The 7,568-nt window shown below is 33.1% G+C and overlaps 1 long non-coding RNA gene across 1 annotated transcript; it reads left to right on the top strand.

The window, feature by feature from the left end:
* Positions 1 to 3,609: 3,609 nt before the first annotated feature.
* LOC139496258 (uncharacterized) lies at positions 3,610 to 5,964 on the top strand. Its single transcript, XR_011657576.1, has 2 exons — positions 3,610 to 3,818; positions 5,322 to 5,964. It is a non-coding gene; the product is annotated as an uncharacterized lncRNA (long non-coding RNA).
* The last annotated feature ends 1,604 nt before the right edge of the window (positions 5,965 to 7,568 follow it).

Genomic DNA, 7,568 nt, shown 5'->3' with positions numbered 1-7,568 from the left:
TTAATTTAAAGAGAGTAGATCCAAGGGCGGATCCAAGGGAGTGGGGGGTGGGGGTTGGAACCCCCCTTTTTTTTTGACGATCAGTGCATTTGAATGGGGACATGTAGTTGGAACCCCCCCTTTTTAAAATGGCTGGAACCACCCCTGAGATCATTTTAAAGCAATTTTCAATAAGGCTCTCTAGACTCTGAATTACAAATGTACATCATGGTGAATAATTTATGTTGAACATATACATGTATAACAAAAATAAAAGGACAAAGGTATAAATTGTTGATAAAAGTACAAATACAACACTTGGTCTTCATGTACTGATGTTCCAATTGTCTTCACATAAATAAATTATTTTTCAGCTTTTCTTCTTTTCTTCTTAGAATGGTTTAGTATCCAGATTTTTTTTGTGTATGGAATTATTCACATGCCTTTAAGACAAAATAAACTTTGAACAATTTCTGGCAAATTGTTTTTCATGTCCCACTTAGGGGCAATTTTTTTTGGTCTGTGCGTCCATTCCTTCGTCTGTCTGTCCCACTTCAGGTTAAAGTTCTTTGGTCAAGTTGGTAATTGTTGAAGTTAAGTTGAAGTCCAATCAACTTGAAACTTAGATCATATGTTCCATATGGTATGATCTTTCTTATTTTGATGACAAATTAGAGTTTTGACTCCAATTTCACGGTCTATTGAACATAGAAAATGATAGTGCCCGCTTCTGGTTAAAGTTTTTGTTAAGTTAGTATTTGATGAAGTTGAAGTCAAATCAGCTTGAGACTTACATGTTCCCTATGATAGGATCTTTTTAAATTTTTTAAATTAGAGTGTTTACCCCTATTTCATAATCCACTGAACATAGAAAATGATAGTGTTAGTATGGAATCTGTGTACTTTTGACACATTCTTGTTAGGGTCCTTCTGAATGGGGGGGGGGGGGCCCTTTATAGTGATCAATCTGTCTGTCCTTATCTCTGTCTGTAACAAATTTTGTCCCCTATTTATTTTTAGAACTAATATAATTGAACAATTTCCTAGCAGAAAGGTCCGCTCTATATGTTGAGAACCCTTATGGTTTCATTTCAAAGTATATATTAGGCATGTATATTAACCAATATCAGAGGGTGTGTCATAATGTATGTACAACTTTTAGGTCAAAGGTCAATATAAAAAAAACCTGGTTCATGTTGACAACCCCATGTTCAATGGTAAAGATTGTATCTGCTCTATTTTGAGAACCATTATGATTTCAAAGTTTATACTTAACATGTATATTAATCAACACCAGAGGGTGTATCATAATGTATGTACAAATTCCTAGGTCAAAGGTCAAGATTAAAAACTTTCTTTCTAGTTGACAACCCCATGTCCTATGGTAAAGATACAAATTTTTCACCACACCTTATTCACAGAGATGGCTCCCATTTCAAATATGTCTAGTTTTCTCTGTTACTCTATTTCAGGCACTTGTCATTTAAAAAATATACCTGTATATACTAAAGTGTGTGTACATCTCCTCTAATTTGTTTGATATATGACCTTGACCTCATTTTCATGGTTCATTTGTCAATGTTAAGTGTTTGTGTTGGTCTTAGGTACTATAAGCAATAGGGCCATAATAATTGGTGTATAAAATAATTGTAAGGAGGGCATTACTGCCAATGAGAGAATTATCAACCAAAGTTAAAATGAAGTGAAAGTAAACAGTCATTAGGATAAAAACCATACTGTAGTCAGCTATAAAAGGCTAAGACATTTAAAAAATAGTGAAACAAAACTTAACCATAACATGATTTACGAAAAAAATATTACAGACAGGAAACAATGACAACTGCTAAACTACAGGCTCCTTACTTCGGACAGGCATATACACAATGTTATGTATTTAGACACGTTTGAAGGCACCAACCATCCCCTACCTGAGTCAGTGGTATAGGACACAGCACGAGAACAAACTAAGAAAACTAGATGGGAAACTGAAAAAACGACAACCACTCAATTACAGGCTCCTGACTTTACATCAATCCTTCTAACCTTTGACACTGGTTTAACAAAATCCGGCTATGAAAATATCTTAACTCATCAGATCGATCCATAAGAGCTCAAATATATGGGATTCTTGCAAGGTCTACATGTCTCTCAGACAGGGTTAACTGATCTCGAACTAGTTTAAATTTATTGATCAGGGATCAAGGTTTAGATTTCGTAATAAAGTCAAATGTTCACTGAAAAGCATCAATTAATAAGCCAACAAAACTATAAGTTCATAAATCATTTCGTGCATTTATTATTGCGATAATGTCATTTTAGACTAAAATGCAATTTAGGAGATTTGTTTGCGATATTGAGAAAAATCCTGTATAAATCATATAAAAAAAAAAACTTAAAAATGACATCGGATTAATTTCTTAATTTAGAATATGGAAAGATTAAAATGTATACATGTCAGTCTGTCAAGGTTTACTTGAGCTTGGCCTCATTTTCATGGTATACTTGTCAATGTTAAGTTTTCATGATTACTTCTGTTTCTCAGATACTGTAAGCAGTAGGTAAACTATGTTAGTGTATATGGAATGATTGGAAAGTAATCATGTATGTTTTGAATTGTTCATCTGACTGTGACCTCATTTTTATACGACCGCAAACAAATTTTTGCGTCGTATAATGCTATCATGTCGTCGTCCAAAGGCGCATTTAGTTTCTGGACAATAACTTTTGTTTTAGTTAATGGATCTCGATGAAATTTTACCAGAAGGTTTAATACCACTAAAGGAAGGATGGGATTGATTTTGGGGGTTTAGTTGAAAGAATAAGGGGCAAAAAAGGTGGCCCTAAATAAGCATTTTTGTAGTTTTGTTTTCGAACAACTACTTGTGTCTAAGTGTCTCTCTGAAATTATACAACAAGTTTCCATACCATGAAGGGATGGTAAGTATTGACTTTTGGGGGTTGTGGCTCAAAATGTTTTGGAATTAGGGGCACAAAAGGGGAAAAACTATGTTTTTTATGGTCAATGGACAATTAAGACAATTTAAAAGCAGTGTTAGGGAGGTAACTCAAAAACATTAAACAAATAATGTTTGGTATGTTGGGATTTACCTCCCTTACACTACTTGTAAATTATATGTAAAAAATATCAGGTTTTGGACTAATTGCCAAAAAAAGGGGGTGGTAGTTGTTTTTCAATTTTTTTTCCAAATTTCTCAAATTCCAAATTTTTGAAAAGTTTGAAGAAGAAGTCTTTAATTGCACAATATTGCGCAATAGATTTGTAAGATCTTGACATTTGTTTTGTATAAGAAACCCATAGTGTGTCAAAATTTTTAACACAATCTACAATCCAAATATAGAGCGGTATCAAGCTTGAATGTTGTGTTCATACTTGCCCCAACTGTTCTGAGTTAGACTCTGCGGTCGTCTAAAGCTGCGCCCTGCGGAGCACCTGGTCTTGTGTAATTGGTTACGTGATACTTTTAGTATTTAACCCTTTATCTTTCAGACGTCCAACGTAAATTCAATCATGGATTAGTTAAGCAAAGGGGACATTTTAGCATGTGCAATATCTTGCTGTGTTTTATTTGTAGATACTATAGAAAAAAGGGGAACGATACACACTACCAGAGACATATAATACAAGAGATTGGCAACTCTAGTAGAGTCTATATAACGGCCAATGAAATCACTTGGCCACCGGAAGTGCTTGGGATTATGATGTGACCTGGGATGAAGGAGGATCAAGATGAGAAAATTCCGCCATTGTTGTTAAAAGAGACGATACGCTTACAGATTTGTTTTCTCGTTTATGTCGATTGCTTTCACAGCTAAAGCATGTAAGTATATTCAAAAGATACATTTAACTAGTTCTACCAATTTGTTTATACTATAATGTGCTAAGATGATGATAATAATCAAATGCAGACCAATTTAAATTCGGTCCATTCAGCTTCCCCTCTTTATTGCTGTAGAACCGGTGTGCCCACCATTTTTTTTTCCATAAAACTTTAAAATTTACGATTTTATTTACAATTTCAAAGTGTTATTCTACTCCCGATTGTTATCCCGTTAAAATGATACTATTTTCGTATATTTTGATCAAATAGTGTTTACATAAAATACCATCAAAGGTGATTTATTTTTTTCACATTGATACCCAAATCCAGCTATGCGAGTATTACGTTTTTTCCATAAAACTTAGAAATTATCGAATAAATATGCAATATAATGAGCCTGTGTAAATTCCAAATGTTATCTTGTTAAAATAAGATCAGCGGGGCATATATGTGTATACCATGGACATGTACACATTCCCAATATATTCTTCTTTTCTTTATAAATTTTGCCCATTATTCTCTATTCTTTATTTATTTTAGCACCCCATCATTCTCCAATCTTGATATTTTGATAAAATGTTTCCTCTTGTCTTTACTTTTCTGATTTCAATGTATGCAGTTATTGCAATACTCCTATTGTATGAATGTAGGACAGTGTCAGAAAGTCACAGGGCAAAAGTCACAATTCATTTTTTCTGATTATTTCTTTGAACAAAAAAACGCTTATTTCTATTCTTGAACAATTGTATATAAACCAACTTTGTAAACAAAAATTATCAAAAACAATTAAAAAATGATCAAATAATTGTTGAAAAAACAAAATGTCAAACTGGTTTGGCACTTAAATGGCTTCATGGTGCCAAGAAATCATTCTTTTGCATGATTAAAATTAAATAAATCTTCATTTTTCAAATATAATGACACATTTATTAAACTTTAATATGAATATATATGTATTAAAAAGTAAATATTTAAATATATTTCTCTTATATATACAAACAATTGTCAACAGATTATTTGTGACTTTTTGTCCTACCAAATTTGTGACTGTATGTCCTGTGACTTTCTGTCCGTTTACCTTTTTAAACACCTTCCCATTGGCGGATCCAGCCCCTTTTTTTGGATGATCAATGAATTTGAATGGGGACATGTGGTTGGAACCCCCCTTTATCCTGGGTTGATCCGCCCCTGCTTCCAGACCCTCATGAGATAGAAGCAGAGACTAAGTAAAGTTGATGTCAGCAACTTACATTGTATGTTCACTGTACGATGTTTAACAATTGACAAATATATCAAATATTTGTTCCTCATAGCAAGCTTGAAAGGTCCATACATGACAAAATGAAATTTAAAATAGATTTAGCATAATTAAAAACCTGCAGAATGTTGTATGACATACATGTAGGAAGTAAAGTTTAAAAGTAAGACAAATAGATGTTGTATAATAGGCTCTACAAATTCAAATTTCTTTTCAACTCTAAAATATTTTTTTTTTTAATTTAGAATGCCAAAAGAGGAAAAGATGTAGTAAGTTAACAAAAGGAGTTAAAAAGAAAGATAATCCTCGACCATGGACAGCTGTTGATACCATTATGGAGGAGATATCTGTTGCAGTTTCAATCCACACTGAAGATGAAAGTGATCATCCAATTATGACACATCTCTGGTCGAGTTTGTACGTTCTGAGGAAATTTCTATTACATCAGAAGAAGTCAAAGGAGAACTCTTGTTAGATGAACATTCAGACCACACTTATGCAGCAAAAGAACAGCCATTTGAGAATGAAAAAATATGTACGCTTGCATTTGATTGCCATTCTGATTTTTTTCTTGCACCACTGGAAGGCATAGAGCAACTGATTACACAATACATTTGTAATTGAGATATTTGCAGTGAATGAGACACACAATGAACATGAAGAACCTTGCCTTTCTCCCATTCTCCCTTTCAGACTTTATGCAATTTATTACAAGTTAGCATCAATGATACATGTACATATATCCTTAGCTGTACAGATACCGAAATTTGCATACAGTTGAACTGTACCAGATCAGTTGCAGGGAAATTAGCACGAAGCTCTCAGTTATCATTGACAGTAACATTATAAGTGAATGTTTGATAATAAAAATATTATTTATACCTGGAATGAGTTTTGTTCTCTTATATCTTGGTTTAATTATTGAAAAAGGATGGAATGATGTGTAGTGATAGTCTAGATATATTGTATACATAAATACTTGTTCTGATTCTCAGTCTGACTGGTCCTTTTCATTTCAGAATAATGGGATGTATGACAGTGTTTTTTTACAGAATTATGTAATTTGGTTTATCTAAAAGCCACACCAAATTAATTGGTTTATATGATTTATAGATGCTTACTGTGGGGGGGGGGGGGGGGGGAACATAACAAACAAAAAACAAACAAAAACATAAAATTGTGCGGCTTGTGATAATGGTGAAATATATTATCATGCCTTTATTATCTTTGTGTCTTTCCAAAGTAAGAAGCCTGTAATTCACTTGTGGCTTGTTGCTGTATATCATATTTGGATTTTTTTGTACATAAATCGGGCGGTTAGTTTTCTTGTTTGAATTGTTAAACCTTTTTCATACATGTAAATAGACCTTGTATAGTTCGCAGTGCAGTATGAATTTTACTCATTGCTAAGAGCCTTATGGTTACCTACAGTTGTTAATGTCTGTATCATTTGGTTTCTTGTGGAGAGTTCATGATATTACATTGTATATACTGTACAGAAAAGAAATGTCATACACTCACACATCAATATATTAAAAATATGCCATGAAATATTTTCCACTGGACGTTAGGCAACCATCAATTAAATCAGCCTGATCAACAACAAAGGTAGGCGCATTTTCGTGCAGTTTGTATAAAGTAAAACAAAAAGCTTTTGACTTTTGGACAAGTTAAAATCTCCTTTTAGTTTTGAAACGGACATGCACATGTGTAAATAGTTTTACAACTATTTGACTTGATTTGTAAGTCAAAAGCTTTTTGTTTTACTTTATACAAACTGCACGAAAATGCGCCTACCTTTGTTGTTGATCAGGCTGATTTAATTGATGGTTGCCTAACGTCAGTGGAAAATATTTCATGGCATATTTTTAATATATTGATGTGTGAGTGTATGACATTTCTTTTCTGTACAGTATATACAATGTAATATCATGAACTCTCCACAAGAAACCAAATGATACAGACATTAACAACTGTAGGTAACCATAAGGCTCTTAGCAATGAGTAAAATTCATACTGCACTGCGAACTATACAAGGTCTATTTACATGTATGAAAAAGGTTTAACAATTCAAACAAGAAAACTAACCGCCCGATTTATGTACAAAAAAATCCAAATATGATATACAGCAACAAGCCACAAGTGAATTACAGGCTTCTTACTTTGGAAAGACACAAAGATAATAAAGGCATGATAATATATTTCACCATTATCACAAGCCGCACAATTTTATGTTTTTGTTTGTTTTTTGTTTGTTATGTTCCCCCCCCCCCCCCCCCCCCCCCACAGTAAGCATCTATAAATCATATAAACCAATTAATTTGGTGTGGCTTTTAGATAAACCAAATTACATAATTCTGTAAAAAAACACTGTCATACATCCCATTATTCTGAAATGAAAAGGACCAGTCAGACTGAGAATCAGAACAAGTATTTATGTATACAATATATCTAGACTATCACTACACATCATTCCATCCTTTTTCAATAAT

The sequence above is a fragment of the Mytilus edulis genome, chromosome 11 (genome assembly GCF_963676685.1).
Source record: "Mytilus edulis chromosome 11, xbMytEdul2.2, whole genome shotgun sequence".
NCBI lineage: Eukaryota > Metazoa > Mollusca > Bivalvia > Mytilida > Mytilidae > Mytilus > Mytilus edulis.
Note: the sequence above shows the minus strand (reverse complement) of the source record. Positions and strands in the feature narration are given on the sequence as shown.